Source organism: Vespula pensylvanica, chromosome 2 (assembly GCF_014466175.1).
Source record: "Vespula pensylvanica isolate Volc-1 chromosome 2, ASM1446617v1, whole genome shotgun sequence".
NCBI lineage: Eukaryota > Metazoa > Arthropoda > Insecta > Hymenoptera > Vespidae > Vespula > Vespula pensylvanica.
Window position 1 is genome coordinate 5,111,451 of NC_057686.1, and position 21,984 is coordinate 5,133,434.

The 21,984-nt window shown below is 45.4% G+C and overlaps 1 protein-coding gene across 7 annotated transcripts in view; it reads left to right on the forward strand.

The window, feature by feature from the left end:
• The window catches only part of LOC122637984 (serine/threonine-protein phosphatase 4 regulatory subunit 1-like), a 114,289-nt gene that overhangs the window by 63,335 nt on the left and 28,970 nt on the right, over positions 1 to 21,984 (forward strand). The window contains exon 1 of one of the 7 annotated variants that reach the window (XM_043830574.1): positions 15,553 to 15,971. The exons of the other annotated variants lie outside the window; for them this stretch is intronic. The gene's annotated coding sequence lies outside the window, so the exon portion shown is untranslated. Of the gene's footprint in view, positions 1 to 15,552; positions 15,972 to 21,984 lie in introns of those variants that run through there. 7 annotated transcript variants of the gene reach the window in all.

Genomic DNA, 21,984 nt, shown 5'->3' on the forward strand with positions numbered 1-21,984 from the left:
AGATATAGAGATAGGGGAGAGAGGGGGGCATTTTACAATGGTCTCAAATTATCATAAAATAACGAAAGTGGTAGAAGCGTCTCGCTATTTCAAGACCCGTTTACCAAAATTCGCTGATTCTTGGATATTTTCACTCGAGTGAGTTTATACAGGGAGCTGGTTAGAATTTCGTCGAGTTTGAGAGAATAAGGGCCACACGAAAACAAAGATAGAAGAAGTGGAGAAGGTTGAGAGAGGTGAGGGAGGATGGAAAGAACCTCGAGGGTCCCATCGATTCCAGGAACCTTAGGGTAGGTCCTTTCGGAAAAAATGCGTCCATAAAGCATGCACTCAGTTCTGGAAAAAGGGAAAGGACATCATCGCGGTCGTGTTCGTCGTCGTCGTCGTCGTCGTCATCGGCGTTCTTATCCTCATCCTCGTTCTCATCGTCGACGTCGTCGTCGTCGTCGTCGTCGTCGTGAGACGATTTTCCGTCGTAAGAGAAATAGAAAGAGACAACGATGAGAAGGGAAAAGAAAAGGTTGATTCAACGAATGAAAGGGCGAGGAAGTCGAGAGAAGAGGGCTGAGAGAAAGCCGCTGAAACGAAAGGATCCTTGAAAATTTATGTTAAAGTCCGCGTTTCTTGGAAACTCATTGTCGATTCCTCATATGTATGCGGACGATTCGTTTCGTCTCGTCCGCGGGCCGGTTTCTGACTATCGTACGCTCGACTAGGTGTATACGTACATGAGAAAATGAAAGAATGACAGAAAGAGAAAGAGAGAGGGAGACATCTTGCCGCTTGAAAAGGAGGAAGTAGGCCGAAGCGAGAAAGATCGTCAATTTATTTCTTCTCGTCGTCAATCTATCCTTCCTTCTATTCTTCTCACGGACGAGATCACTTCCTACAATTACAATGAACTTCGAAAGGTGATTCTTAATTCATTCATCCTTTTCATTAATGCGCTCGATCGCATCGGTTGGATAAGGGGGGAGTGGGTGTTGTAGGAGGGGGATAGAGAACGTCATTCGTCGATTCGAATTCTCTGATGTCGTCGAAGGTTGCTCGTTAGTAGCGCAGCACGTCGTTCGAAATGTGGTTCTCCTGAAGAAGTAAGAAAGAAGAGGAGAATAAAGAGAGAGAGAGAGAGAGGGGGGGAGAAAGAGAGAAAGAGAGAGAGAGAGAGAGAGAGAGAGAGCACGCTCGCTTTTCAATCGAAAAGAAGCTGGTCCTGCGCCCTCGACGAATTCTCGGAAGGCTCGACTGAAAAATTCGAAGGTGCCGCAAAGACCTCGAGCAAATGGAGATTTCGTGTGTCTTGACCTTCGTCAAGGGAGGAGCGAAGGAAGCGGAGGAGCGTCGGCAGTGGCGGCTCCTGCGAAAAGGAGGAAGCCCTTCTTCTCCTCCCCGTTCTTGCCGTCCTTCCAAGCCGGCCGCGTAACCTTCGTTGAACGCGCAATCTCCTTCGAAGAAAACAGTATCGATTAAGAGACCTGCCCCTCCGCCGTCTTCCCTCCTCCTCCTCTTCCTCCACCACCACCATCACCACCACCACCTTCTCTTCCACCTTCTCCACCATCTCCTTCTTCTCCACCTTCTCCTTATCCGACTCCTTCACCTCTTCCTCCTTCTTCCAATGCCCTCATAGCATCGACGAGAGTGAGAAACTCCGAGCTCCTTCAAGAGTGCCAAGAGAAAAGATAGGAGACATTTTTGCTTGGTGACGCAGCATTTACGCTCACCTAAGAAGACGATTATTTAATGTCTTCTTAGTCTTGTATACTCGGAAACGTATATACGTAGCGTTGGGAGGGAAATGGCTGGGGAGACGAAATTGAGCGAGAAAGAATGGGTAGAGAAAAGGACGAAGGAAGAAAAGGAAGAGGAGCGAGCGCGATTGGAAGGAGGAGATAAAGGGCTACGAGGCGGCGGCACGACCAAAGAGTAGAAGCCGTAAGAGGCTCCTTCGAGCGAGAGAGAGTCGAGCCACACCGTGTATGGAAAATAAAAACAGAGAGAAAGAGAAAGAGAGAGAGCGAGAGAGAGAATGAAGGATAAGAAGGAGATGAAGAAGAAAAGAAAGAAAGAGAGAGAGAGAGAGAGAGCAAGTTCAGGCAGTTCGCTATCGTGGCCAGAATCGCTGAGCTTCGGGGCCTTATTGTGTTATATTGGCAAGGGGGCCGAAAAGATGAAACACGGGACTTGGTTCCGTCGAATCTACCCCTAGTTATACACCGTGTTATGATACGCCTCTAACGACCGTGAGATGCCGACGATGAGAGACGTTCGAGGCTGCTCTCTTTTCTCTCTCTCTCTCTCTCTTTCTTTATCTTCGTATATTCGAAAAACAGAACGTTACATCGATAACGAAAAAAACTGAGAATTTCTTCTCTCTCGGGGGGGAAAAAAAATATCGAACGAGATCTTCGAGGTGTTCGTCTTATTCATTAACTTTCTTAAGCTACGTTCCCAAGGAGAAAGATATGGTCAGAGAGAGAGAGAGAGAGAGAGAGAGAGAGAGAGAGAGAGGACGATAGCCGCTGGTGTCTTGTTTACTATCGCGTGTCTCTCGACGATGACGCGATAGCCGCGCTCTCCGTACGGCCGACAAGGTAAACAGGTTTCTTTTACTCTTCTAATGCCGTCTCGTCTGCGATAATTGGTGATCGGTCGTTTCTATATGGGCATGAGGAGTAAGAGAGACAGATGGAGATAGAAATAGAGAACGAGAGAGAAAGAGAGAAATGGAGAGAGAGAGAGAGAGAGAGAGAGAGAAAGAGAGAGAAAGAGAGAGGACCGAACGCGTAGCGGTACACGATAAAAGAGCGTGCATGTGTCAAGCGGCCAAGCTTTCATGCTCTCGTCCAAAGGAACGAGAAAGAGAGACGAAGATGGAAAGAGAAAGAGAGAGGCACGACCCCGAGGGCTCGGTAGGCGACACCTAGTCTACCGTGCCTTGCTCAACGGCCTCCGCGCGTTTATTAGCATATTGGACCACCAATAACGGCTAATGATCTTTCGTGAATGCGCGTCCTACGATGGAATTCGGAAAGCGATAGCCTTCCTTCGAGGTCTTCCACCTGAAGAAACTTTCCATACGAGGTTGTAGAGGTAGTAGAGACGTACGCGCGAGAATATGCGTACGTAAAGAAAACGTAAAAGAAAAATGTCTCCTCGACATATTCCGCGCATTTTCCACGTAGCAAGAGTAGACTTTTTCCTTTTCTTTTTTTTTTTTTTTCTTTTTTTTTCTTCTTGGTATCCTTGTGAGTATGAAAGAGAGAAGGAAAGAGAAGTGGGTGGAGGTACAGGGACGGGGATAAGCGGTACCGTAGGTCCGGCACTGGCCGTGGGACGTGGAGTTGGCTGACATTCCATGTATCCCCAGGTAGCATTAAAGGAATGCAGATAGGATGAATGAGGTGGTCCATGCCACCGTCGATGGATGCAGAGAAGTGAATCTTCTCTTCGTGTAGTAGGCAGACCGAGAAGAGCGTGTAAGAGAGATAGAAAGAGAGAGATGAGAAGAAGGAAAAGAGAATGAGAGAAAGAGAGAGAAAAGGATAGAATGAGCCGAAAGGTAGTTGGCCGGAGGAGAGAGAGAGAGAGAGAGAGAGAGAGAGAGAGCAGGTGGAGGGAGAATGCGGTGTTGAAGAGGAGAGGGGTGGGAGAAACCGAGGCGCATTCCACGTTACCACGATAATTAACGGCTATATTCCAGCTCCGTTCCACGGTGTACGGTCCTCGCTCGATGGAGACCGACGAGGAAGGCGAGACGCAAAGCGGCAAAAAGGAAGAGAGAGGGAGAGAGAAAACGAGAGATTTGAATAAAAGGCGCGAATACACGAGTTTCCTTTAATCAAGAAGATTCTTCCGCCGTAACTCCGGAGAAACTTTAGCAAACGATAAGATTCCTCTTGGAGAAGGAAGCAAGAGGATGAGAGAGATAGACAGAGATGGAAGAAGAGAGAGAGAGAGAGAGAGAGAGAAGTTCGTGAAGAAGAAGAAAAGGGAACAGAGAAAAAGAGAAACGATGTTAACCACCGATGAAACGATTCCTTTTTTAACGGCGTGCTTACGAAGACTAATAGCATTCGACGAAATCTCATCGACGCAGAGATCACTCGTGTGCTCGTTCTTCTTACTAATTACTAGTCTGAATTGAAGGGGCCGACGACGAGCTCGATCATCCTGGATCGTGGAAGCTCGCTCTGCCAGCTTTTCTCTCGACAAAAGAATAATTCATAGGCGATTTCCATAATCGTTGTATAGCGCTCGAGGACCTTCTCGGATTTTCATAAGAAACGCGGCGGCTCTCGCGAATCGAGGCAGGAAAGGAGAAAAGCCGGATAATTGATTTTGTGTGCGAGACTGTCTTCTTCTCTTTCTCTTTCTTACTCTTTCTTTGACTTTCTCTCTTTCTCTCTCTCTCTCTCTCTTTCTCTTTCTCTCTCTATATGTCTCTCTCTACTACCTATACCTACGTAATATTTCGAATTTTTATCGAGCGTTTATCATCGAGTCGATTTGAAAAATGCCAGAAGGAGTTGCGTGTGCGTGTGCGTGTTCATGAGAAAAGAAAGAACGGAACGGAGGGTGGATATCGGGGGAAAGGGATAGGAGGGGCAGGAACACGGCGGAATAGATATGAATGGTGAGGGCTATCGCTCTCTCGGCACTGGGTCACCGACTGATAATCGTCTTCGTAGTCGACGCGCTTTAGAGAAAAAACGGAAGAGAAAGACACAATGTAACCAGTCGAGTAAAGAGAACTAACTCGGGCCAACGATAAAAAAGCAAACCAAAGGAGTACGATAAAGGGAGCTTGAGGTTGCTCTGGATTTCCTTGAACACTTCCAACAAACTTTTTCGTTTCGGAAAAAAGCAAAAAAGGAAAGAAAGAAGAGAGAAAGGCAAAGGAAAAGAAAAAGAAAAAGAAAAGAAAAGAAAAGAAAAACGTACTTGACTATAAAAGTTATTAAACGTGTTTACGTCATATCGTGTCACGCGAATTCACAAAACTCGCTCTTTGCGTGGCGAACAACGATTTATTTGCGGAAGATGTAACGTCACGTGTAAAGAGAGTTCTTTAAAAAGGTAACCATGGTACGAAGGAGTAGAAGAAGTCATTTCATTGCCACGTCCGACATTTTCCTCCTTACTACTACTCTGTGTCCCGAACTTTCCGATAACCGATGAATCTACTGTACACAAACGTTTCCGTCGATATCGTCCCTCCTTTCCTCGCTCTAGCCATCGTACTTTGTGCCACTCTCTCTCTCTCTCTCTCTCTCTCTCTCTCTCTCTGTCTCTCTCTTTCTCTCTCTTTCTTCCTAACCTCGATAAGCACGAAGCACGAGAGGCAAGAGTGCACGACGTGCGAGCACGCTCGTACGTTCGTTCGTTCGTCGTTCGTCGTTCGTTCGTTCGTTCGTTCGTCCGTTCGTTCGTCCGTTCGTTCGTTCACTCGTTCGTTCGTTCGTTCGTTCGCTCGCTCGCTCGCTCTTTCGAAATACTCCGCATTCATTCATGAGCTGGCGGAAACGAACGATTGCGTCCCTCTCCCTCTGCCACGGTCTTTCTCTTTCTTTCTTTCTTTCTTTCTCTCTGTAGCTCGCGCGTAAACGAAACTCCTCTTCGATTCAAAGGACAAACGATCAATGGTCGTTATCTGTGCCGATAATTTTCTAAAGGCGATAAGAAGGCGCCAACCTTTTTCACGTTCCAGGGAAGAAAAAAAAGAAGAAAAGAAAGAGAAGAGGGGGGTAATATAGAAAACGTCGAATTCGAAGCTCTGCTTATTATTAATACATTGTTACTATTATTATTCTTGTCGTTGCTGTTGTTGTCCTTGCTGTTGCTGTTGTTGTTATTGTTGTTGTTATTACTAGCATTGTTATTTTATAACGACGTGCTCCTTATTATTCGCATTTCCGAGAACACCACGACCCCGTCGTCTATTTCGTTACAAAGCATCCACGTTAACGTCTAACGCCATGGACGTCGGAAGCTCGTCTCTTGCTTCCGCTTTGCGATTAAAGTTCGCATTAACCGGTGGAATCGTTGTTAAGCGATAACCGTATCGCCGGTACCACGGTGCGGGAGCATGTATTATGCAAAACTTTATTGCGATGACTGTGCGTTACGTTCCTCCACGTCGAGTTCAACTCAATTTTCAACTCGGAATTTGTAACTCACAAAATTTTTGAGAACTTTTCCACGGCGTAACGTTATCGCGGTTTGATAGCTTGAAAGGTGGGTGGATGGGTGGAAATAGAGAGAAAGAAAGAGAGAGAGAGAGAGAGAAAGTGGGGCATAAGAAAAATTTGCACTCGAATTTCTTGGACGAAAAATTAAAAAAAATAATAAAGTAACATAATGAATAATGAATATTTATCTTTGGCACGTTGCCACTGTTATCGTTGCCACCTTTGGCTTTAAACTAAAATATTTCTCTAAAAACGAAGCAACCACACGTCCGCTTTCGAACGGATTCGAGAAGGTCGATAGGTCGAACCTCGGAGTACAGCAGACCGAGCACGACTCGGACACAATCGGCTTTCAGGATCGCATTGCGATTGGTCCCTTTCTTTGAAAAGCAAGCGATATCTTTCTCTCTTTCTATTTCTCTCTCTCTCTCTCTCTCTCTCTCTCTCTCTCTCTCTATCTATCTATCTATCTATCTATCTATCTATCTATCTATCTATTTATCTATCATCTATCTATCTATCATCTATCTCTCTTTCTTCACTCTTTCTGATCGAGTCCATAGATCGATCGCTCGAAGATCGAATTCCAGAACCGCGGCGCACCACTTCGACGACCTAGAAAAGTAGAAGAACCCAAGGCCCCGCGTGGAAAATTTTTCATTAAGCCTTTCTCTCCTACCTGGCGCCTGCGCCTGATCCAAATGCCTCTGCCTTCTCCTTCTCTTCCTCTTCCCTCTCCCCCCCCCCTCTGTCTTTCTCTCTCTCTTTGTACCCTACTTCTTTTCTTCTTTCTCTTTTTCTATCTCTCTTTCTCGCTTTCTTCGTTCCTACGTCTATGAATGGGATTCTTTCGAGCTGCCTTTACGAACACATATACGCGTCCAGCTACGCATAGATGGTAAGAGAAAGAAGGAGGGGAGATAAAACACGCACGTGCCTTCTCATCGTACGCGTTCTACCGAGCACCTTCGCGCATTCCAACCTACTCCCATGACGAAATTCAAGACGATCCGAGTCTTAGGCAGGATAGTTCGTGTCGTCAGAGAATATAGTTAATGCCTAACTTGAAAGTGAGAGAAAGAAAGAAAGAACGAAAAGAAGGAAGGAAGGAAGAAAGAAAGAAAGAAAGAAAGAAAGAAAGAAAGAAAGAAAGAAAGAAAGAAAGAGAACAGTCAAGTCGAATCAAAAATTCTATGAGCCCAATTCCTCGGAGAAATTCCTTCCAACGATCAGATTTAAAATTTGTCCCACATTTATCGCGATTTTCTTAATACCTTACTCCACCTAGATCAACTAAGAGATTCTATCTAACAATTTTGCCTATCACGTTCTAACAATGCAGAGAGTTTCTATAGTAAAGAATCTAGAAAAAAAAGCTTCGCACGCTAAATACATTATGTCTAATCTTTTTTTATTTTCTTTTTTCTTTTTTCTTCTCTGTCTTCTCAAAACGACGATAAATAATTCTCATTTCCAACTCCGTTCCTAATTATCAGAGAACAGTGCCACTTCCTCTTCCAGTCATTTTAATTAAACCCCTTCCGCGTAGAGTCCGCGATTGACAGAGGGAAATCCCATTGTGTGCGCCTTATCATTCTCGTTTCGTTATTCACGATTTATAAATCTGATTATCGACAGAGCGACGAAATGTCATTTCCTTGCTTTGACAATCTTTTGTCGAACGTTATATTTATAGGACGATGATATGCAGAAACGTGCGGAAAAAATAAATGGATGAATTTCGATCGAGATTTCGAAAACTAAACGCGGAACACTAAAACGAGGGTTCGCGTTTTACGAGCTCCATAAATGCTTCGAAATTGCAAAGCATACCGACCACGCGACACGGTCGTTCACCTATACCGTATGATTTTCTTATACCATACTTCATTTACCGGCAAAACTTCCGTATACGAATAGAACAGACTCGCAACACGGCAACATCGTGCAACTCACTTAGACTAATCTTAGTGTGTTTGCTTGGCTTGTTCCAACAATGTTGAGAGAGAGGGAGTATCGAGCAACAAAATTACTAGAGTTTGCACGCTAACTTTTCTTTTTCTTTTTCTCTTTCCTTTTCCTTTTATTTTTCTCAGCATACTAGTATAAAGAATTAAACGGTGTAACGATAGGTCGAGTGTTGTGAAAATTTCAACGTAGAGTGTTTATGTTTCTCGGAATCCAAAAGGGCTTTACTCGTTAGATCGTCCGTTATTCTTCGTAACCGTGATTCGCGAGCACAGAACTATTAGCTTACCTTTTCCTTGTCACCGTTTCATAATCACGAAATATCTCAGGATAACGTCCTACGAACGCGATTAATGAACCAGACATTATCGTTACAACTTATTTTCCAAATTAGCACTTTCTATGTTCTATGTAAACTTTAGTTTCGATAGAAGAGGAAAAAAAAGGTAAAAAAAAAAAAAAAAAAAAACTAAGGAATAAGAAATTCCTCTCGTATCCTTTCTTCTCATCCTGGCGTCCTTATCGTCATTCTTGTTTTGAAAAATTAGACGGAAATTTCGTGAGCTTCCATTTTCCTGGGTCTTCAAAGGCAAGCGAAAGGTAGAAAGAGAGCAGGGTGGTAGAGAAGGAGAGGAGGGGCAAGGGTGAGATGAAAGAAAGGGGAGTGGAAAAGAGGATGAGTGTGAGAGAACGGCGGGTGTGATATCCCTTCCAGCTCTTGAGGCGGGTGTTACTACAGGGTGAGGGGTGCGAGGAGGAAAAGGAGATAGAGGTGCGGGCCAAGGGAGGACCAGAGGAGAGGGTTCTATAGGAATTATATGATGGGAAGGGAAGCAATTATTGGGATGATGGATGGCCCCGGGGCGCCGCTGTAGTGCTTCTCTCTAACCAAAGATCTCTCTCTCTCTCTCTCTCTCTCGCTCGCTCGCTATCTTTCTATCTCTTACATTCTCTTATTCTCTTCTTCTCACCCTTGTCTCCTTCGACCAGTCGTTTCTTGTCCATCTCTCTTTCTCCCGCTCATTACGATCCTTCTTTCGATCCTACGATTAACTCGAATCTCGACTTCGTGAATATCCGATCGCGCGAGAGTGGACTTTGCTACGTGTCTCCGGGTTTTGTAAGCAAAGCTCGCCGACGTGTTTTAGGATCGAATATCGGAGAAGCACCATGGTGGAAGAGTTCGATAAAGTATCGATGATATCACGAGACAAAGCGAAGATGGAACGAAGTGATCGTTCACGTTGATGGGACTTTATTCGTAAAAGCGTATTCCTCGATAATTCGATTTAACGATATTTCTTCGTTTATAATACGTTTATCCAGCGGAAAGGGGCAGATTGGAGGTACTTAATTTTAATTAGCAAACGACATCTCTCTTCTGCACTTTGTAATTTCAAAGATTGATCGATTTCATTCGGTTTCTCAATTAAATCGAAGCGTATTCATGATTTCTCTATCATTCGCGAAACGTTTGTTTTCTTTCTTTCTTCTCTTTTTTTACCGTTTTGTTTTTTTTTTCTTTTTATTTACTTTTCTCATTTTCTCCTCTTCTTCTTCTCCTCTTTCTTTTTTTCTTTCTTTCTTTTTTCTTCTTTCTTCTTCTTCTTCTTCCCTTTACCCCATCTCGTCGAATTTATAATTCAATTATGAGAGGCTTAAGGAGTAGCCCTTTCTTTTCTATTTTTTTTTCACGCGTCCAATAGTATTCCAACTCGAATTCAAGGAACGTCTAACGTTTTTCCAATCGTTATCCAATCGTTCTTTTAAATCTCGCCCATCGCATTCATTCGCTTTCTCGAATCGTCGTCGAATCGAAGGGTTTTCTTGGCTGTGCAAGAAACCGTTCCTCCTCCTCATTCGTAGATTCCGTTCGATTTTGAAGCACCGAAAGCCAGTGGCTCGGCTTCGCTACTTAATTCGATTTATCTCTCGCGAAGGGGTCTCCAGACGAAATCGCGCGGCGAGGGTGGTGGTCCTCGACTCGACGCGAGCCAGGCAAAAGGGTGGGGGCAAAGGGTTTGCTTCCTATCAGCTACACTCGAACGCACACCCTTACTCTTTGGAAATCGAAGAGCGAGCGAGCGCGCGCGCGCGAGCGTACACGTCGGATAGAAGATTCCTAAATGGCTGCCACTATCGAAAGGGTGAGATCGATGGCGGGCCCAATGAAAACCTCGGAAAATCACCCTCGTATTCTCATCTCAAACCTTCGATTTCTCTATCTCTCTCTCTCACACACACACACACACATACACTTATTCTCTCTTTGTCTCTCTGTATATATATGTATGTGTGTGTATTTGGTAGATTGGCGACGCGCGAATTAAGTATCCTTGACTTATGTCTTTCGACTCGAGAAACTGTGGTTGTAGGTGTATTTTGTTTGAGAGAACGATTGGTCGAAAGCAACGTGAATGTTGATTCATGATACGTACGAGGTTCTATCGAATGTTTGCGAGGAGCGATTAATGTAAGAATGTGAGAATGCATGCGGAATTGGAACGGAAATGGTAGGCCAAGACAAAGCGTGAGGCGAAAGAAGGGATGAACGATGAGTGATTGAGAGCAGAGTGTATCGAGAAGTAGAGAGAGAGAGAGCAGGTTGTACGAGAAATAGAGCGAGTAGTTAAAATAAACACTTATTTTGTTAGTTAGATAAGAGAGTTGTTTTCACTTTCTCAACTCAAAGTTCTGCTATCGTAAAAATTATATATGTGTGTGTGTGTGTGTTTGTATCTTTCTTTTTCTTCTTTTATTTGATTCCATTTCTTATTTCTTCGTATTCTACTTACTACTCACGAATTACTATGAAATTTTTTTCGTCGATTACAAGAAAAGAAACATTTTGTGAGTTTCTTCGAAAAGAAGAAGCTCGTGATTTTTTGAAGTCTGTATTACTCGTTGACAGGAGGAGGAAGAGAAGAGGAGGCGGTCCTCTCTTCCTCTCGACTGTCGACAGGTACTCGGTTCACAGAAAACGACGTGAAAGGCAGCGTAGCCTTGTTCGTTCATGCGCACGAATACGAACGCTACTCTTAACTAATCGTACAAACGTTTCTTATACGGTGACGACGTAGCGGTTGAACGAATCGCGACGATTTACTCTGATCATTTGGATAACGTAGAAAATGTATCGTATCGTTTATAGGATCGTCTAAGGATAGTCGTTTTAGATTCTGATCGATCGTCTCCCTCTATTTCTTTATATTTTTTGGCACGGTTGAGATTATGGTATCAAGCATGGTCTGTCTCTCTGCGGGCGATTCGAGTTTCGTTTGCCAACGTCGAGAAAGACAAAGAGTTCGAGGAAAAAAAGAAGGGCGACCGATCACGAAGAAGGTGGAGAGAAGGAGGAGGCGTAAACTGGCAAACAGCGCAAACGTATGAAAACAAATTACGAGGCGGCGTCTGTTTGTTGTGCTCCACGAAAGACAGAGACAGAGAGAGAGAAAGAGAATGTAGGAAGAAAGGAAAAGAGAGAGAAAGAAAAATATCGCTCTCTCTCTCTCTCTCTGTTTCTCGTACTCAGCTTCTTTCCAATGTCGGTGCATACATACGAGTAGGCAGAGACGCCCCGTAGATGGATACTCGAAGATGCATTCCATCCCTCCTCCTTCGACTCATCTCTTCTTTCTCTTTATCTCCTGTTCCTTCTTTACCAGCCACACAGAAGATGCGTGAACACTCACTCACTCGTTTGGTTCCGATGTATCCTTACAGGTCAGTGTATTTCGCCAGGGATATCCGATCGCTCGTATCAACCTTTACTAGTTTCTCTAAACATAAATAGAAAAGTGGCACGTCTTTGAATCTCCCGATACAATGATGTCCTTCGACTCACTCGCGAATATAAAAAATTCGATCGCGTATATTCGACAAGACTTATTTCGTTAGTAGAAAAAGAAAAAAAAATATGAAGGCAGAGTAAATAGAGTCGTCTCCGTTCAGGTTCTTAACGTTTTAGAGAGAGTTTAGTTTGGCGTTTCTGTCGACGATGCCTCGACGTATCGAGCTAGGAAGGAACGAGATATAGTGACGGCGATTAACTACATTATGTTCTCGGGGGGATGCACCGTATCAAATTGAATTCGGCGCACGCCAACGCAGCAGTGCACGATTCGAGATTCTGAACATAAGCGGCGCTACAAGGCGATAGACGAATTACCGGTTCAAAGGGAAGTGGCGACGATTAAGCAGCGATGCATTCCACAAATGCGGTTAGCCGTGTACGATGAGAGCACGAGGGCACGCGGATGATGCACCGCGATGCTCTCGGCATTCCGAGAGTAATATTAACGATCGTCGAGAGTGCGCGATATATGATACGGGCTCGCGGGAGCTCGCCGAGGTCGATTCGAACGATACCAATGCTGCCAAGGAATTATGGACTTTAATTGGAACGGAACGCATCGTGGAATATTCGACGTTTCTTCTGATATATCGTACGCTTTAATTATTCTACAATGATTTTCTCTTTCCCTCTCTCTGTCTCTGTCTTTCGTGCTTACTCGTTTTACCTTTGTCTTTACTCGTTATAATCGATGTCAGGAATTCTCTCCCCAGTGAATTCGATTTATAATTTGATCGATTGAACGAGCGATGATTCAAAGGTAGACATAACAGATAGAAATAGAAATGCCGAGATGATTATCGCTGACACTTCGATGAGGACGCGACGAGTAATGCTGCGGCGCCGATTACACAATGTTTCCATTTAGCAGTTGTACGAGGCAAAACTGTCGTCTGTCTTTCTTTTTCATCTGGTACGATAGAGTTTGTAGAACAGTATATTCACAGAAAGTAATACATTCGCGATCTTAACATCGGCAAGATAAGTCCCTCGAAAGATAGAGGTAGCTATCATCATTCGTCCATTGAAAAAGGAAGCGTAGCGTTATATTTTGACTATCCCGTTCGATGCGTTTTTTATCCCGCCACAACATCATCATGACGTCGTCCTCGTGGTTTCGACAAAAGGGTTCTCCCTCGACGATATTCGATGCTTTGTGCCTTCCTTTTCTCATGGGGGCCTCTCCCACGTACGCGTATCGATTTACGAATTTATTCTATCCGGAAATTTTAAAAGACAGAGAAAAAGAGAGTAAGAGAGAGAAGGAGAGAGGGAGAAGGAAAGCTAGACGGAAAAAGCCGACTCTGTTAAGTTAGCAAAAAGCAACGGACGCAATTTACAGGAATAAATGTTACGAATTTATCAGCTCTCTTTCTTTGCTCTCTATCCATTCTCTCTCTCCCTCTTTTTCTTTTTCTTATCCCTTACGTCGGTCGACAAGCTCGTATACCAAATTTATATCGCGGAAGATGATCCACGGCGCGTAAACGCGCGCGTTTATGGTATGGCGTTGTAAAGAGCGAGAGAAAGAGAGAGCCGGAAACTGTGGAAAAACAAACGCGAAGGCACGAAGCCTCGGAAAACACTCGCGGCGCATCCGTCGTTCCTATACGTTTCTCCTCTCTCTTTCTCTCTCTCTCTTTACTCGTGTGGGCGAACATAATGAAATAAGAGCAAACGGGGGCCGAAGGAAGGACGTCGAGTCGACAACGACGACAACGAAGAAGAAGAAGAAGAAGAAGAAGAAGAAGACGGCTAAAAGTCGAATGGACGCAGGAGGGAAAGAGAGAAGGGAGGGTGGAGAGTAAAAGGCAGGGCCTTTGATGTTTTCACGTACAAACTCGATGCGTTCACGAGGTGGTCCCGACAGTCGGATGCCACAATGGCTAGAAGAAGGCCTACAAGGTGCTACGGTCACGTCGTTCTCCATACTCAATTATCATATTGGGTCTGGGACTAGTTCCCCCTCTTTACCTCACCGTCTTTGCCCTCTCTACTTGTCTCCCTTCCTCCTCGTCGCTCCGTTAACTCTTTCGCTTTATCTTTCTCTTTTCCTTTCAATGATTTCGGTCTTGTTTCTCTCACGTTCTCCACAACGTCAAGATCACCCTCATCTACCTTCTCTTTTCTTTTTCTTTTTACTCTCTCTTTCTCTTTCTCTTTCTCGTTCTCTTTCTCTCTTTCTCTTTCCTTCCTTCTCGCACCTATTGTCGACCGACTGCCAGCATAATGCATCTTAAACGGCGGCGCCTCAAAGATCGACACCTCGGTTTGGCCTCTTCGGAATTCTTCAATATAAATTAGACTCTTGAATGGGGATTTCGGATCGGCGGTATCATCGCACGATGAGAAAGGAAAGAGAGACGGTGCAAGGGCACCAGATAGGAAGAAGAAACGAGGGAATGGAACGTCTGTGGACTCACATATGTAATTTATTTATCTATGCGCTCGAATATATCGAAGCATTCTGGCCCGACACCCTCCATCCTTGTTGCCGGCAGCCGTCGTTCTGTCGCCTTTCTCGCATTCTTCTTTTCTAATTCCTTTCCTCAAACTTTTCAAATCTTTCCAACCAACTTCGAACGTACAATTTTTAATAACTCTCTTCTAAAGTTAGAGATAAATTTCTCTATGTACACTTATGTATATATATATATATGTGTGTGTGTGTATGTATTTTGTGACTTTGTTAACTTCGCAATGCAGCAGAATAAACTTTCGATAGAGTTCGATCGGATCGATCGGTTAGAAGAACGTATAATGAACGCGACCGCATTCGAATCGCGTTCTAGCCGTCTCGTGAACGAGAAAGGAAGATAGTATAATAGAGAACGCCGTAAAAGCGAAGGCTGAGAGAGAACGAGAAAGAGACAGAGAAAGAGGAAGAAGAAACACGAAGGAAAGAAAGAGGGAGAAGGAAATAGAGGGAGGAAAGGAGAGTAGCGAGTCGCGTAGAGAAGCCCACACGAGTCTGGCCGGATACTCCCGCTTCCGGTCCAACACACGACCAAACGCAAGTTCTCTTTGGCTCTTCTTCTTCTTCTTCTTCTTCTTTTTCCTTTCTTTTTTCTCTTCTTCTTCGTCGTCTTCTTTTTCTTTTTCTTTTTTCTTCATCATAGGACATCGTTGCGCGTAAAACATTCCACGAAATATGTAGGTATTACGTATTTTACATATGCAAAAAGGATACGTTCCATCGATGGATTCAACATCTTTCGTCCAAAGCGTTTTAATAGGAACGACTTGAGAGAGCACCCTACGCTCTTAGAGAAAAAGAGACAACGACCCACACACGACTTCCAACGCATTCGAATCGTTCCACGCTTTTAACCTTTCGCCGTTCATTCCAGTTCTTATTAACGATTTACTTTCTGCTCCGTACTTCCATTCGTTTGCGAATTTATTATAGAAAATTCATGTACTTCTATTTGAGAATTCTAGTTGAAGTGTTGATGAAATACGAGGAAAAGAGGAAAAGAGAGAGAGAGACAGACAGACAGACAGACAGACAGATGGACAAAGAGAGAGAGAGAGAGAGAGAGAATGTTGAAAAGGCAAGAAATTAACGAGAAAGAGAGAGAAAGAAGGAAAGTGGTGGGGATAGGACGGTTTCCGTTCGTCGTCGGACGCATTTCGATGAGACAGATTTAGACGGGAGGAAAAAGTGGGTGTAGGGGATTACGTGGCCTGTTTACAGAGAGGAGTCGTGCCGCTCCGTGCGAGACGAAGAGAAAGAGAGCGCGAGGGGCGAGAGCGGGCACCAATTTGAGAATCGCCGACGACCCTGGGCACCGACGACTTCCGGCGGTTCCGTTGACCCCGCGCGCAACTTTCGCCGCCAGCTCTCCACCGCGCCCTGCCTCTTTGCGACTTCTGCGACGCAGAAAGCGAGCCCAGTCTCTCTTTCTCTCGACGGAGCAACATTGAGGAGACGACAAGTACGAGTGGGGGAGGAATAAGTACGCCTCTTTTTCTTTCATTCTTTCTTTCTTTCTCATTTTTTTTTTTTTTTGTTTTGTTTTGTCGATCTCGCAAAACTTTTCTTTATATCCGATGGGAGAACCATATCGTCAAAATTGTTCTCCTCGATAATTGCTCTTATGATATTTGAAGCTCGATATCACTTTAGGATAGATTCGACAAATTGACAAGAAAAAAGAGAAATAGAGAATTAGGGCAGGATAGATTTACATCCTTTTTATGAAAGAGGAAACGACGAAAGGATGGGAGTTCTCGTGGAGACGTCCACGTTCAGCTTGATGGTAGTTTAACGTGTGCTACAAAAATACTACTACGTTCGAGGGGGTGAATCGAGCGCGCGGAGCGTTAGAGAATGTTGAGAAGGAGAATGACGAGGTGGAGGAGGTGAAGGAGGAAGAGGTAGCAGTGGCGTTACGAGCAGGAAGCAAGAAGGGTGCTGCCGTAGCCCTTTCTCTCTCTCTCTCTCTCTCTCTCTCCCTCCATCCCTCCCCCCTCTCTCTCCCTCGGCATGTGCATTCGTCTCTTCTATATACTCACACGGTCTTCTCATTCGTGTGTACGGCAAGTGTGTCTCTATGTGTGTGCGTGGAAGAAAAGAGGTAGGAGAAAGTTGTAAAGGAGGCGACTTGCTGCGCACGCGCACGCTACGTGTCTGGCAGTTTATGAATGCACGCCGTAAACGTGCACGTCGTCGTCGTACGTACGCGTACGTACGCGCGGTACATTCATGCGGAGCGTCAACGTATTCTCCTCGCCTGCCATCGTATCCATCCTCGTGCGGAAGAAAGAGAGAGAGAAAGAGAATGAGAAGGAGGGGAGGGAGAGAGAGAGAGAAAGAGAGAGAGAGAGAGAGAAAGAGAATGGTCTACCGCACACACGGGCATACATTCTCGCGTGCGCGTGCACGAGAGGGCGCCAATGGATTTTCTTAAGCTTGAACGACGGACCAACGCGTTTCGTTGCGTCTGCGATTCCGTTTTCTCTCTCTCTCTCTCTCTCTCTCCCCCACCCCTCTCTCTCTCTCTCTCTCTCTCGTTTTTCTTCTCTTTTCTTCTTTCTTTAACCCTTCTCGAATTCGAACGAACGAGTACGTAAAGAACGAACGAAGTTCTTAAAGGTGTGTCGTAACGGCGCATTATTATTACACTTCCCAAGTGCAAAGCCCCGTGGTATTGACGTATGAGTCACGTTTGTCGGAGCTCTGCGGATACATATACTCACTGACGTAACATCGCTTCGTATACGCGCACACGTAGGCACATTCTCCTCCCTCTTTCTCTTATTTCGCGCGCTCACGCACTCATACAAGCGCACGGATATCGACGAGTCAGCGGCGAACGCATGCGCACGCCTTCTCCTGCAATAATAATTGCACTCATTGACACTTTTCCGCGGTTCATTCACGAAACTTCCTCCGTCGAGTCGTTTCTATCATCACTCTTTCTCTTTTATAAGATTTACGTCGATAATCGTTACGGATTAATTAGAACAACGTTTTCTATTTCTGTGCTTTGAGAAACGCGATTTTAATAAAATGATATACCACACGATAAATAATCGCCGTGGCATTCCCGAGAAATAATTTTATCGTGAGATATTATATGGTTTTAGTGGTGTAGTTCGTCGAGATAAATCGTCCTTGAAAATCAATAATTTTTAGGCATTTGTATCAGTTAAGGATTATCGGGACCAAACGACTCATTTAATTTTTAATCAACGCGTTCCATTGGTAACGTGAGAATGGAAACTGAGTCGAGCATAATTCATTCATGCATCAGATATACCGCACGTGTATGTAATCTTTGACGTCAGACGATTTCAATTTCGCCGAGTTTCATTTCTAAACTGTGCATTCCAAGTTCCTATGTTTGTCATCTAACGATGTTATAATACTTCTCGAATGAAATATTTCATTAATTCTACGCTTGACGATTTGAATTGTATTTCTTTTTTTTCCTCTCTCTCTCTCTCTTTTTTTCTATGTTTGCTCTTGTGAGTCTATCTACGATTACATTCGCGCGCGCTCGAGCGCATCGCAATTCACGCGGTCCATTCACCGAGTCTCAACGGCCGAATAAACGCGTCACACCTCGGATATCTATTTCTGCATTCCGCTCTTCCTCTACACGAAGGAAGAAAAAGAAAAAGAAAAAGAAGAAGGAGAAAAGGAAGGGAAAAGGAAAAAGAAAAAGAAAAAAAAAAGACGAGGTAGACCGCACGGGAGTCACGAGACGAAAGAGTAGTCGTAAAGACGGAAGGAAAGAGCGAGAGGGAGACAGAGAAAACAACATACCGTCGCATGTATCTCTTCCACGCGAAGAAACCAAGAGAAGAAGGGATCGACGAGAGGGAAAGATAGAAACAGAGACAGAGGCAGCGACGCGGAGGAGGAATTTCCTGTTGTGAACGTCTTCGGGATGCATCTGCCCCTGCCTCTTAAGCCCGAGCCACGCGTGCGAGTACCAATTAAGGCGCCACGAGTCCTCGTGATTGGCCCCACGGGTAAAAGACCCTCTCTATCTTTCTCTCTCTCTCTCTCTCTCTCTTTCTCCCACTCTCCCAGCCTCTCCCTCTCCCACTCTTTTTCTCTTTCGCTCTCATTCCCCCTTTCTCTCTATCCTCTCTTTTTCCCTGCGGAAGCAGGCACACGCTTTCGGTAATTATACGCATAGTCCACGTAGTACGCTCAACGTCGCGCGCACCATTTCTCGATTTTGTTTCCCCGGAACTTTACCGTTTCCATTGTCTCTCATCTCCCTCCTCTTCCGCTTTGACTTCCCGCTCGAGAAGGAGCTACCTGTTGCAATTTTCGTTCTTCCCGTTAATGGTAGAAATTCCAAGATAGAAGAACTATCACGAACGTAGGAGAGATGAGAAGGTCGATGCGAGATCTATCTATCTTATCCTATAGAGGAGAGAAAGAGAGAAATCAGAAAAAGTTTAGTACGCGCGCGCACCTCTTGATCGAGTCAGGTGTAAACGGAGGCTGGAAAGATGGAAAAGAAGAGAAAGAGGGATAGATAGATAGAGATAGAGACAGGGAAGAGAGAGAGAGAGAGAGATCTCAAGTGATTCATCGAGCGGTTCACTCGATCCGGCTTTACACGCTCGTCCCACGCGGGACGCGACGAATCTCTTTCTTCCTTTCTCTCGGTGCGTTCGCGTTCTTTCCCATAACGACGATGGAGAAAGAGGCGAAGGAGGAGGAGGGGTGGAAGTTCGGAGGTCTTCTGAAAAAGGGAGCGGGGAGTCTAAAGCTCGCGGCCGCGGCTCGTTTACGTTTATAAGACCCCACCCAAGCAAGAGCCGCCTTACCGAGGATCACCGTGAAACGGATCGGTAATTAAGAAAAGCACGAGGAAAGGGTGAGGAGGTGGAGGAGGAGGAGGAGGAGAAGGAGGAGGTAGCGGTGCGCTTCGTCGCGCGGACATTTCGCTTCGCGCGCATTCCGTCACGTTTTCGTGTCTCTTTATAGGTTAGGTGCGCCTCCGCGACACACTGGCGTCGCACCGACCAAATTCGAACGAAAACATAAAGAAGAGAGAAGGAGCGAAGGAGAGAAGGGGCGAAGAAGAAGGAGAAGGAGAAAAGGTAGAGGATGAAGAGAAGGACCACCGTCGATGTCGATACTTGACGCTTATATTCGACGCTTGCGAAGAACCAAAAGAGAAATGGAGACGTCGCCGCGACGCTCTCCGCTCCAAAGATTAATCGAAGCGATTAATAATCGAAATGAGATTCTTCGATCTTTAATTCGCGTTAGACCGCGCAACCCGCCCACCATCGTCTCTCATGTTCGGACCTATACGCTCGGACCCGTTACAATAACGCTCAGAACCTACGAGCTTACAAGCGTTGAACGTTATTTATGGCCGTTATAATTCTTGGCGTAGAATCAATTAATTTTATCCGCGTTACCTGCCACACATTTAATTACTACGCGTACGACGCGGTCGGTACGCTTTCGTTCCTTCTCACAGATATAATTCCGGCGTCCTTCGAGCGTATTTCGCGTGACGTTACTCGTGCCGACGACGTTACCGTTTCAACGAGTCGTCGTGTTGCTTCAAAGGAGAATGTAGACCTTTCGTTGATCACTACGCCACTGACCTTAATGACCGTCGTCGTACGTTCCTCTTGCGTGGCGCACCACTGACGATAGTTAAGTATCCTCGTCCACAGCAACAGCTTGCATATCAAGCGACCATCTTTTAACATTTTCTTCCTTTCACCGTCATCGCGGCGTACTACGCGTTCCTCGATTTCAAAGTTAACGCTAAAAAGGATGAACGAAAAAGGAAATTCTTTTCTTTCGAAAAGCAATGGGATCGTTATCGTCCGATCCCACGCTACGAAAAAGAGAAACAGGGAAAGAAAGAAAGATCACGAGAGAGTGAGAAAAGCTCAGTGTCATTTTTTTCGTTCAACGAATGCGCCGCCCACGATACGCTTTCCTTCTTTTATATGAAAGCGTTTCCCTTCCACGAAAACGCTCGATCTTTGACCATTCCGAAATTCAGCGAAAACACCCTACGTCGTCGAGCCTCCGTCGTTCTACCCTCTTACCGGGCATTGTAAAAATTCGTCCTTTTTTCGAAGAAGGGAAAAATCGAGCGATGCCTGTCTTATTTGCCATAGCGCATTCCATTCTTCCCTTACCGTCTTACCCTCGAAAAATCGGCACTTTTGAAAATTCATAAAAGATTTTTCTAAATATTCTTGACTCATCTGAAAAAAGAAAAATAGATAAATAAATAATTCTCCCTGTCTTTTCTTTCGTTTAAAGAATTATCGTTCGGAATTCTTCGTTCTGGTAAACAGAGGAACAAACATCTCTCTCTCTCTCTCTCTCTCCTTTCCACCCTCCGTCATTTTTTCGTTCTCTCTCTCTCTCTCTCTCTCTCTCTCTCTCTCTCTCTCTCTCTCTCTCTCTCTCTCTCTCTCTCTCTTCTCTACATCCTCTCACGTGCAAGAAGACACGTCGAACTTGGCAGTACACAGCATCAGGGCAGGAAGATCGGCAACCACCACGTTGGGTACGTGGTTGCAGGTCTGTTTGGCGGCGAGCGCCGGCGGTCCGCTTCTGAGAACTAACGGGTCTCTTCGCCCCCTTCTCTTTCGTTCTCTATCTCTTTCTCTCTTTCTCTTTCTCACTCCTTTCCCCTTCCTGAGCGTCCTCTCGCGTCTCAAACGACGTCTACGACGTCGACGACGCAGAAGAAGTAGAAGAAGAAGAAGAAGAAGAAGAAGAAGAAGAAGAAGAAGAAGAAGAAGAAGAAAGAAGCAGAAGAAGAACAAGTAAAAGTAGAAGTAGAAGAAGAAGAAGAAGAAGAAGAAGACGACGACGATGACGACGATGACGATGACGACGACGACGACGACGACAACGACGCGAGGAACATCGCGTAGGGTCGCGCGCGCGCGTCGGCGGCAGCAATGGCAGGGCGCTTGCGTGTGTGCGAACGCGGGTTGGCGCGTCGTGCGCAGTAGCTACCGCGCAGCCCGCGTCTGCGCGCTCCCGTGAGCGTGACGCGCAAGCAATCACTCTCAGTGTGGCACCGACCGTCGTGCGGTGCGGTCGTGTTTGTTCTTTTTCCTTCTTTATCCCACTCTTCGTTGCAGTCGCGAAGAAGAGAGGGAAGCGGCGTCCTTTTTCTATACGAACAACGCGCAGGCGCGCGTGCGCGACTGGATAACAACTTTACGCGCGAACGTTTAATCGAAAGAACGGAGGAAACACGTTCAGTGATCGTTCTTCAACGTTGCCGTCTCGATGTCGTCGTCGTTGTCGTCGTTGTTGTCGTCGTTGTCGTCGTTGTCGTTGTCGTCGTCGATCGTTGTCATCGTCGTCCGTCGTGTGCCATCCGGTATATCTTTTAACGACATAGACAAAATGAACAAAGCGAACGAATCGGTTAAAAAGCGGAAAAGACGGAAGAGGAGCGTCGTAAAATCGTACGAATTTGCCGCAACGGACTTCCGCTCACCGGA